General features: G+C 46.1%; 1 protein-coding gene across 6 annotated transcripts in view; it reads left to right on the top strand.

The window, feature by feature from the left end:
• ptpn21 (protein tyrosine phosphatase non-receptor type 21) overlaps nucleotides 1-12,092 on the top strand; it is an 83,474-nt gene that overhangs the window by 20,132 nt on the left and 51,250 nt on the right. The window lies entirely within an intron of this gene.

Raw genomic sequence — 12,092 nt, 5'->3', positions numbered from 1 at the left:
AACCCAAACCAATTAGGAGCAGACGAGGGCATTCGATCCAATTTGTGATCCCAGCTACAAAGACAGATGTATACAGCAATTCGTTCTTCCCCCGCACAATTAAAGCATGGAATAATCTCCACCCAACTATAGTTACCCAACCAGATGCAACTAAATTTAAAGTAGCTCTTTCTTCCCAATAACTCTTTCTGGCTTAAGCCCTCCACCTCCAGTTTAAATTCCATTTGGAATATTTTGGAGGACCAAGAACCAAGTAGCAATGTTACAAAATTTTGAGATTTAAAAAATCAAGTCTGTAATTTATCCCATCAGATAAAGCATAAAAAGAAGTTTAATTTGACACCTAATTCACTTTCATATCTCAAGTATTTAAAAAGTTATGGCCATTTTCATACTCGCAAATTAGCATCTTGTTCCCTATTGATTTTCTATGGACATAACAAAAAAGCTGTGATCGTGTGCTGTCAAAAGGCCATAACCTTCTTAAAAATTAAGAGAACTGAACGAAATTTTCAGTTATCGTAGATTGAACCATTCTGAAACAAATATAAAATAATCTAACTTGGATGACCTGAAATTGAAACATATAATTAGTTAGTTACCCAAGTGTAGCAAATTTCAAACTTCAATTACTAGATCTAAACATCTATCCATTTCTTAATAAATGATTAACATTTTTAAATAGCCCAAGTGTCCAAATAATACTCATAAATAATTCACAATAAAACATGATTTTGAAATCTCATTTACATTAATTTATAGGCCAAATGGAAGGAATTTAGTGTTCAATTGCTGTAAATTAAAGTCCATTTTAAATCCGCCGGGATCCTGTGAACGCGCTGGTTTAGAACGTTCACATTGCGGTAGATTTGTACCCTCAAAATGCCCAGAAAAATACTGCGGGATATAATGGGGCCAAAATGAGCTACTCGCAATATTAAACTTGTATAAAGGGTTCTAAAGAAGCCCTTTTTAATGTAAAAATAAGGTACATATCTTTAATTGTTTGCTTTATAAAACCCTGGGGCTGCGAGAGGTCGCGGGTTTAGAGAGTGATTTTTAAACTACTATAACTATTATACAAGGCCATAAAAACTAATATTACCTTTTGTGACGGGGCCTTTCAGCGATTTTTCGTTAATGATTTACTAGGCTGAACATTTTCGATTGCAACAGCCTAGTGAAAATCGCGTTTTAAACCCGCCCCCTCAAAACAGCGCCAAAATCACACACACGGGCTGGGGCAGATTTTCAACGACGCTTCAGGTAGGCTTTGCAACATACCTAGAACCAAGCATCTTTGGAGAAAAGGAATAGGTGACATTACGGGTCAAGACCCTTCTACAGAGATGTTGCCTGACCCGCTGAGATACCGCAGCATTTTGTGTGTATCCCCATTGATGACTGGTGCTCTGCTTTTGCCGTCACCAAGGGGTTAACCGACAGCCACTGGATAAGGCGAGAGGTGCAGCTGACGGTCCCCGGCCCGTTGGGGAACGGGTTCTTCAGGAGTTGAGCTGGAGTCAGCACTTCTTCTCCGTGCTGGCTGTAAGCCTGGGGCTGCCACTGCTCCGGGGCACCCCGGACATCTCCGGCTGCTCCCGGAGAGGGATGGGACACTCAGGAGGATACAGGGATAGTAGTGAGACTCCGGTCACAAATCTGCATCCTGTGGTTATGCAAGAGAGGGGTGCATGGTTTGCCCCTGTATAATAACCCTGTATAACCCGGGAGGGCAGCCCGAGTGAGAATGGAACCCACACACACAGGCTGAGGGTGACCGGACCGTGATTCATTAGATTGTCACTGCCGAGATTTCTGCATGGATCAGTGGAGAAGAGAGAAATAGTATCGCTAACTCCAGTAGCAATTCAACAGCGCTTGCAGCGCCGGAGACCCGGTTCGATCCTTTTTTCTGCTCTATATGGACAGGAGCGTCAAGGCAATTTTCTACAATCCTGGATAGGTGGTGGTTTTGTGACTGTGCTGGAACAAGTTGCTTCGAACCATGGCTAGTTCTGGAGTTGTCTTAAGTGGGGAGTTAAAGTTGCTGCTGTACAACGCCAAGGACCCCATGTTCGATCCTGACTACAGGTGCTTGTCTATCCGGAGCTTTTATATTCTCCCTGTGATGCGTGGGTTTTGTCCAGGTGCTCTGGTTTCCTCCCAGACTCCAAAGACGTACAGGTTTCCAGGTTAATTGGCTTGTTAAAAGTGTGTGTGTGTGTGTGGTGGTTGGTGTGTGTGTGTGTGTGTGGTCAGCATGGACTTGGTAGGCCGAAAGGCCTGTTTCCGTACTGTATCTCTTAACTAAACTAATAGAGTTGAGATATCATCCCATTGCCTTTTCTAAAATTCAATGTTTAAACCATTTTATGGTTGTTGAATGCAATTAGGTTAAGATTGGCTTTTGTGCTGGGAACCTTGGGAGGAAGCAGAAGTAGGCCAATCACGGTATTTCCAACTGAAGATGTTTGAAACATGCATAGTCTTTGGTATTAGCTGTTTGGAGCATGACTAACTGGAACATAAGATATTCTGGAAGTTTCTTCCCCCTCTTCAATGTTTGATAGCCTGAAATTGTTCATGACTGGATGTAGTATGGCAAGACTTTGATCTGGATGTGGGATATAATTTTGCTGTAACACACATTGTGGTGTGTTGTAGCTTTGCCAGATTAATTTTTATATATGCCTGATTAAATATATGCTGATATGCCCATATTTGCACATCTGAACCAAGGTTTGTTCCCATGTTTGTTAGCTGTAAATGAAGGAGATCGAAGGCCCAGGCTATTGTTGATTGTGATAGAATACAGTTCTGCTGCTGCTATAATGTACAATGCCTAATGCATAACAGGCTTATTGCTGCCAGAATTATTTTGAATCTACCTCATTTGACACAATGGTAACACCACCCAACAACATAAGTCTGAAGAAGGGTCTCGTTCTGAAACGTCACCCATTCCTTCTCTCCAGAGATGCTGCCTGTCCTACAGAGTTACTCCAGCATTTTGTGTCTATCATCGGTTTAAACCAGCATCTGCAGTTCCTTCTTACACAACATAGAATGTGCCCTTGGTATAAAGAGGTCTTTATCTCAACATGAACTTTACGATGGTCATTTTTACCAATATTGTTATGAACATATACATGGTCATCAAGTATATTGGTGAGGCTAAGAACATGTAGTTTCATTCTTTGTGTTGATTCACGCTGTCTGATGCTGATCAAGTTTGATCAGCGAAGGAGTTACTAAGTTCATTTGGTAATGGATTTTGAATTCATTGGACTTACAACGAGGTAAAATGCAATCAATGTTGTCATGTCCAAATCTGATATCTAGGGTGCAGTAAAATTATTAATCCAGTTTTATTTTAATGAAAATGCTGGGAATACTTAACAGGTCGGGTTACATCTCTTGCAAGGGAACAAAAGTTAATATTTAGAGTATGTAGACCCTTCATAAGAAAGTAAGTAGAAAATAAGTTGTTAAGTTGTGGGGAAAGTTGGGGGTGGTGTTGGACTGTCTGATAGGATAAAACCAAGGCAACTATGGGGACTTGTGTTGACAAGATAACTTGTTGACAGTTTAACATCTTGTTTTATCCAATCAGAGACATTACTCCTTCCCCACCCAGCCTGCAGTTTAACAAGTTTTTCTTCTCTTTCCTGGTTTTGATGAAGGGTCTTCACCCTGAAGCATTAACTCTGTTTCCCTTCCTAGAACCAAAATGTATCTGAAGGAACTGCAGATACTGTTTTACGCCGAAGATAGACACAAAATGATGCAATACCTGTCCTTGTACCTTCTCCCTCGACTCTATCCAGGGACCCTGACAATTCTTTCAGGTGAGGATGAGGTTCACTTGAACCTACTCCAACTTCATCTCCTGTATCTGTTGTTCTAGGTGTGGACACCTATATATCAGCAAGACCAAGTGCAGACTGGGCGATCATTTCGCTGGACAAGTCTGCCTTGGCCTATGTTATCTCCCAATTGCCAAACACTTTAATCTCCTTCACATTCTCATATTGATCTTTCTGTTCTGGGCCTCCTCCACTGTCAGAGTGAGGCCAAATGCAAATTGGAGGAACAGTACCTCATATTTCACTTGGGCAGTTTACAACCTTGTGGTATGAATATTGATTTCTCTAACCTCAAGTAATCCTTGCATTCCCTCTCTCTTTGTCCCTCACCTACCCTAATTGTCTTACTAGTTTCACTGTCGTCCTGCTTAGTTTCACTGTTTGTATCCACTCGTCCACAACCAACAATGGACCATTGTGGGGTCTATCTTTCCTCGATCATCATTGCTGGTTTTGTTTTGTACTTTTGCAGGTTGATAAAATACTTCTCTTGATGCTTCTGAACATATCATCAGTGATGTAACCTGGGGTCATTGGTTGTTTCGGGTCTTTCAGCATCAGACACCCTCACCCAGGCGACCCAGCCATGGTTGATCAGACCACGACTTGTGTTCAGGTGGCATTCGCTCCTTCCCATGGACCTCCTCTCCTGATCCAGAGCCATCTCGAGGCCTTCTCCACTGCTTCTGTTGTGTTCTTGATGGTTCTTCTCTCCATTCCGTTGATGCCCAGTGCACTCAAGGCTTTGTAGAGCGATTGCCCTGCAAAACCTCTGCAGCCAACCTCGATGGGCATACATCTTGCCTTCCAGCCCTGCTTACGGCATGCTATGACCAGCTCTTCGTACTTTGTCTTCTTCCTCTCATGGGCCTCCTCCAGATAGTTCTCCCACGGCACTGTCAGTTCCAACAAGTCAATATTTTTGGTCGCCTCCAGGACCAGGAGGATGTCTGGCCTCAGGGTGGTCGTGGCAATGTGCTGTGGGAACTTCAGCTGTTTCACCAGGTTTACAGAAAGCTGCAAGTCCTGTGTAGTCGCCAGGATTCCTGACAGATTCCTGGCTGCTGTGGTTCTTGGCAGCTGCACTCGGCCTTCACGAAGGTGATCATCTGGGTGGTGGGGCGTGCTCGTCTGCAGCTACTGATTCCCATGCTGATGGTTTCTGCAATGGGTTTAAGAACCTGGTCATGATGCCAGGTGTACCTGGCCTGCCCAAGAGCCTGTGGGCGGAAGGTCAGGATGTGCTCAATCATCCCCTTGCCTGAGCATTGCAGGCAATCCGGAGTTTCCGCTTTGCCCCAGATGAAGAGGTTTGATGGGCTGAGCAGGACACCCCAGACCAGCTCTTCCCCGAGTCACTGCTCCCATCAGGACTGTGGCGTATCCGAGAATCCGCTTGTAGCACGGCTTCGCCAGCTCTCCACTTCCTCCCAGTTTTCACCTCCACCGTTGCCTGAGCCATCTTGTGGTTCACTGCTTCTTCTTTTGTGTGGCATGCACAGCCTAAAGTTGTAGGACAACTTGTTCTATTTGATCTTCTGTTTGTGCACGTCGAGTTGATTGCATTAGTCGAACAGGGCGGACCACGTGAAGGTTGCAATCTTCCACCCCTGGGGGGTCGCTGGAGTCCCTGTACAGCATCACCTCTCTGGCCCGAGTCACCTTAAACCTCCTCCAGGGACTTCATGGGCAGCTGGAGCTTGATGTTATTTCCGTAAAGGGCGATGCTGCTAAGGCTCCTGGGCAGTCCCAGCCACCTCCTGAGGAAGCTGCTGACTTTCCTCTCCAATCTTTCTACGATGGAAATTGGGACTTAGTAGACAAGCAGTGGCCAGAGTATCCTTGGCGGGATACCATGCTGGTAAATCCACGCCTTGAATTTACTGGGAAGCCACGACTGGTCCACTGCTCTCAACCAGCTCTCCAGCTCCTAATTGGTTGCCTGGACTGATGTTGTATCCTTCAGGCTGCTGTTAAACACCTTGCCAAGATTCTTCACTGGCTTTTCAGAGACAGTTGGGATTGGTGGCCGTTCAATGCTGAATCGGAACCTGTCCATGACTTTGCCCTTCAGCACCAATGACCTTGATTTTCCTGGCTTAAACCTCTGAAAGGCTATGAAGGATGCTCGCTTCTTGGCTCTTTCCTTCCGACGTCTTCTGTGCCACGCAATCTACCGAGGGTCAGCAGCTTCTTCCTCGGATGGTTCGAAGCTCAGGCAAGGGGGGACGGTGCTCTTCACTGGCCTCTTTGTACTGCTTCTTGATGGACTTCAGCTCCTGCTAAATTTTGTGGATCTTTGTTGCTCTTTGGTTCATGGTGAAAGCTGCTGTGGCAGGCTTCCTCCACTGCTCCAAACCTTTCCACAACTAGGCTAGTGATGATTGTCATCATCGTCCGCAGCCTTCGGTCCACGCCTCACTTTGCTGTTGCTTCCAGCTCCTCGTTGAACTGATGCCAGGCTGTTGTCTTGCAGGCCTGTGGCCATTTGACTCGAACCTTCTCCGGAGCTGTTCTGAGGGACTAGTTGTACCACTTGGCGTCTTCAGCTCTATGGTGTGCTTCCGGGCCCGACTCCTCCTGCGTCTCACCAGGTAAAATACCTGTGCGTTGTAACACTCCCTCTCCCTCCAAACACTTCACCTGGGTCTGGCGAATCTTCAGGCCTCAGCTATTATTGCAGACCTTTTCACATCTGCATTTCATACTCTTAGTCGTTTATCCATTCCCATTAGTCGTTAGCCTTTGATCCGTCAAATGTCAAATTCGGCTGCTCATCCTTCCCCCTCCCCTCTCTCGGGCACCCCTGGGGGTATTTTTCCATTAGTTTGTAGCTTGATTTGGTCTCCTCTCAGATGCGGTTTGAGCTGCCAACCCGCCCCGGTTGCCGTCTTTCCGAGCTGTCCAGTCGTCACCACCCTGTTCTTGGTTGTCAACCAGTCTATTAATTTATACCTTTAATTAATTTGTTCTTTGTGCCTTTTCATATCTCTAGTTTCCCTGTCCCCTGACTGAGTCTAAAGAAAGGTCTTGACACAAAATGTCACCTATTCCATTTCTCCAGAGATACTTCCTCACCTGATGAGTTACTCCAGAATTTTGTGTCTATCTCCAGATCCCTTCCTACAGATGTTGACTGACCCAAATATATTTCCAGCATTTTCTGTCTTTATTTTATTTCCAGTTAATTGCACTTCTGTGGGTTTTGGTCACAAGTTGGCCTGACTGGTGAGGGCATTGGGTTTCTTTCCCTGAGAGATTAGTGACCAGGATATGTTTGTACAATAATAGTGTTTTCACGGTCTCATGGTGCTGAGACGGTTTTAATTAAGGTGTGGATTATTTAACTAACCAAATTTAAATTCCTTAGGTACTGTAGTAGGATATGACCTTGTGAGTTTGAATAGTTGTTCCGTTCCATCCCTCAATTAACCACCACAACACTGTTACCTCTATCTGTTTAGAGATACTTTGCTGCTTGCAAGTTTAACACATTTTAAACTTTCTCCTTTCTTCTTATCCCTTTTAGTTAATGAGACCTTTACTGACATTTACCTTTTTTTCACTATTATGTCTTTTTCACCAAACCTGTCTGTTCGTCCAGAAATGGTCAGATTGACGTAAAATTTGTGTAAACCTAAACTATACAACTAAAAGTGTCTGTAAGGATATAAAAGAGTGGGGAGCACATTGGGGTGTGCAGATCTTCTCGGGTGTGTGTTCTATTTGCACGAGGCTGTTGAGCTCGAGTGAGTAGAGACAAGGATCGGACCCGCGGTATTAGACTAGGTATGGTATTGGTACAGGTGCACCACCTTTTATCCGGAGTTCCGGAAACCGAAAAACTCCGAAAACCGGCCATTTTTTCCAGGATGTCGTCTGCACACCAAAGCTCGCGTTTGGCGCCAAACTTGACCTGAAACGACCCACGGTCAACCCAGGTCTGTACTACTGTAGCGGCTGCCTCCTCCCCGGAGACCGGGGAGACACTTAAACATCTGTAAATCATTGCTTAAATGTTAGTCAGTTAGTTAGGAGGGCTTTTATGTGAAGGGGGGGGGGGGGGGGTGGTGAGGTGAGGGGGTGAAGGGGTAAACTTTAATTCTTAGTCCCCTACCTGGTTGGAGAGGCGGGGAGCGGTCAATGCCTTACCGGGTCGCCGTTCAGTAAGCTCCCAGCTGGGGCTGCGGGTGTCCGGCCGCGGGCGGCGCCGGTTGTAGCTCCGACCCCGGCAACTCTACCCCTGGCTGCGAGGCGCTCCAAATCCAACGACGCCCGCGGCCGGACGCCCGCAGCCCCAGCTCCGCGAATGTTGGGAGTCGGCGGCGTCGTAGCGCTGGGATACCAGCGGGGAGCGGGCAATGCCTTACCGGGTCGCCGTGCGGTAAGCTCCGGAGCGCTGTGGCCGCCGACTCCCAACATTCGCGGAGCTGGGGCTGCGGGCGTCCGGATGCGGGCGGCGCTGGATTTGGAGCGCCTCGCAGCCAGGGGTAGAGTTGCCGGGGTCGGAGCTCCAACCGGCGCCGCCCGCGGCCGGACGGAGCCCCCAGATCCGCGATGTTGGGAGTCGCCGACCAGGTAGGGGACTAAGAATTAAAGTTTCCCCCTTCACCCCACCACCACCACATAAAATCCCTCCAAACTAACTGACTAACATTTATGCAATGATTTACAATGATTCCCCGGTCTCTGGGGAGGAGGCAGCCGCTCCAGACTTTTCAAGCCGCCTGCGCTACCTACCTAATCTACGCTAAAAATCTTCCATTCGGAAATCCGAAAATGTCCGAAATCCGACAAGTGTCTGGTCCCAAGGCTTTCGGATAAAAGGTTGTGCACCTGTATTAATATTGTGCACAATAAAGAGAGTTGGATTTCCAGTGCTCGTATTCGGTGTTTACCTGAACCAGACTAGGGGGGGGAGTAAGTTTAGGAATTACACCAATGTTTAAGAAACAGTTAGACAGATACATGGAAATGACAGGTTTGGAGGGATATAAGGACCAAATGCCCGCTGGTGGGACTAGTGGAGCTGGGACATGTTGGCCGGTGTGGGCAAGTTGGGCAGAAGGGCCTGTTTCCGCGTTGTATCACTCTATGACTCTATTCTGTCATTGTATACTTTTGTTTATTAAGTGCTGCATACACAACACACAGTGCCTGTCATAATGTTCTGAATACGTGTAATTTGATCTTTGGTGCGTGAAACAGGAAGAAATTATGGTGTTCCAAGTACAGATGTGAAAATGGTCTTCTGATCCTCCAGCCTGAAAAGGAATATGTAAATACCAAAATTAACCTTGATAATCTGGTTAGTTAAAGAATCGTGTTAAAATGTGGGTGGGGAGCATAGTTTAAATGGGTTTTAACAGCGGTAATTTTTAAATGACATGTATTTGTGGAACTATTACAGTTTGTACCAGTTTAAACCAGCATCTGCAGTTCTTTCCTACATTTCACAATTTGTCTCCATTATATGAACGCCTAACTTGTGTTCATCCAAAAATACATTTTAGAAACTGGTTGGATGGTTTGCTGGTGGCACGAGACTAGAGATACTGGAATTTTTTGCAAAAAAAAAGAAGAGCACCTGGTGGAGGAACTCTGGGTCAGACAGCATCTGAGGAGGGAAATAGCCAGTTGTTGTTTTGAGCCAGTATGAAGAGGTGGAAGGAGCAAGTTATAGGTGGATGCGCTTGAGGAAGGTTTAATTGGCAGAAGTTAATTGTTAGAAGGGGGGAGATAGTGACAGAAGCTCATAGGTTATAGGTGGAGAACACAAAGCTGCAGATTCTACAATCTGCTAAGGAAGGCAAAGAATGGAACTGAATGGGGAGTGGTGGCAGATGAGGACATTGGAGTGGAGGAGTAAGCAGAATGGGAGTGAAAGGGAAACTAGTGTGAGGTGCACGTGGGTGAGGGGGATAAAGATAGGGGGCTGGGAGATATGGTGGGAAGTAGGTATGTTACAAAACCTACCTGAATCGCCATTGGGAATCTGCCCTCAGCCAGGCCCGCGATTTTGCCGCTGTTTGGAGGGGGCGGGTTTAAAACGCGATTTTTACTAGGCTGTACTAATCGCACATGTTCAGCCTAGTAAATCATTAACGAAAAATCGCTGCAAGACCCGGTCGCAAAAGGTATTATTAGTTTTATAGGCCTCGATAATATAGTTCTAATAGATTTAAAATTACTGTTTCATCTCGCAACCTAGTTATAGCCTAAAGGTATGTACCTTGGAAAGTGGCGGCAAATTATCTATAACGAATAGCTCATTTTGGGCTTTTTTATATCCCGCAGGATTTTTCTCGGACAAGTGGGCACTAATCCAGCGCTAGGTCAACAGTTAAACCCGGCGCTCCACATGAACCCCTAGAAAGCCGAAATGGGCATTTAATTACAGCAATTGATCATTTGGCCTATAAATTAATGTAAATTAGATATAAAAATCATGTTCTATTGTGAATTATTTGTGAATAATCTTTGGACACTTAGGCTATTTAAAAATGTTAATCTTTTCCTTAAGAAATGCCTGTTGATCCAAGATGAGCTTTTTTGTAATGTCCAAAAATAGAACAAGATGCTAATTTCCGAGTATGAAAATGGTCATAACAGAATACTTGAGATATGAAAAACAAATTAAACAGCTTGATCTGATGGGGCAGACTTGATTTTTTAAATCTCAAAATTTTGTAAAGGCTATGAAGAAGCACGCTAGTGTAATTGATGAAGAAGAGAAAAAAGAGAAGGGCTGGCTGAAAGACCTAACTGTCAACATGTAGCCTCAATCTGAAACCCTAAGGACTGACAAGTTGTTCCTATTCTGAGGTAATTACATTTTGATCCATCCTGGACAAGAAATCTAGTTGTGTTGGTGGAATGACTAGAGTCACAGACTCTCCCCCCTACATCAGTTGATTGGCAAGTGCTTGCAAGCTATAATGGCTGCAAAGTTGTTAGCAGAGTAACTGTCAACATGTCCCACCCAACATTGCATTCTGTTTTTTTCTTTTTTTAACTTAAGCCGCCCCCTATGTGTGTTAATGTTGGTTGGTGCTGCGAGCCGGCTGCCTTGCGAGCAGCGTGTTCGTTTTTTCAACTTTTTTTTCTTTTTTTAGTAAGTCGCAATGTGTGTGTGTATGGGGGAAACCGCTTTGGTCACTTCCACGGAGAGGCAACTTTTTCCATGTTGCCTCCCTCGTGGCCTAACATAAATGATCTGTGCGGCCTTTCCCAGAGACCCCAGCAGCGGACGCAGCATAGACTTTTTCATCACGGAGCGGGCGAGCCCTCGCCGGAAGGGAGCGCTCCGTTCGCTGGCCCGCGGCAGCTTGAAGCCGCAGTCTGCGGAGCTCAAGCTGGCGCGGCATCCGGAGCCTGGGATCCCTCGTTGGGGACCCCGGGGGAGAAGAGCTCCGACCGCTGGCCCACGGCCTACTTCTAACCGCGGGTGCAGCGGGGACTTACTATCCAGAGTAGGATACCACGCCGGGGATCCCTAGAGAAGAGCTCTGACCGCCGGACCTGCGGCCTGCGGTGCTTCTGGCTGCGGCGCGGCGGGGACTTTAGATCTTCGACCGCCAGCTTGCAGCCTACACCATCTTGAAGCCACGGTCTCTGGTAGGGAAGCACCGATTCAGGACTTACCTTGTCTGCACATCTGGCCAACCCAGTGATGAATGCTGTGGTGGATGTATTTGTTAAATTTTTATTGTGTATTGTGTGTTCTTTTTTTTAAAAATTGTACCGCTGCTGGCAAGTTCATTACACTGCACCTAATTGTGCACGTGACGAATAAATCTGACTTGACTTGACAGCCTTGGGTGTTGTACCCATGATCACTGTCGCAGATGTCGGATCAGCCTTCCCGATAATGAACTCTTAAAGTGACAAGCCCACATAGAATCCCGGCTGTGTCGTCAGAACCTGCGCCGAGCAGCTAGCACAAGTATTTATGAACATCTTTAACCCTGCTCTCCTCCATTCTGAGGTTTCTACCTGCTTCAAGAAGACAACTATCTTCCTGGTGCCAGAGAAAAAAAAGGATACGTGCCTGAATAGCTACTGTCCAGTGGCTCTGACGTCTGCCATCATAAAGTGCCTTGAGAGGCTGGTCAAGAGTGCACATCAACTCCAGTCTCCCAGACAGCTTTGATCCACTGCAATTCGTCTCCCATCTCAACGTCATCTCTTAGACTTTGCACTCATTCCTGGAACATCTGCATA

The sequence above is a fragment of the Leucoraja erinacea genome, chromosome 9 (assembly GCF_028641065.1).
Source record: "Leucoraja erinacea ecotype New England chromosome 9, Leri_hhj_1, whole genome shotgun sequence".
Lineage (NCBI taxonomy): Eukaryota > Metazoa > Chordata > Chondrichthyes > Rajiformes > Rajidae > Leucoraja > Leucoraja erinaceus.
Note: the sequence above shows the minus strand (reverse complement) of the source record. Positions and strands in the feature narration are given on the sequence as shown.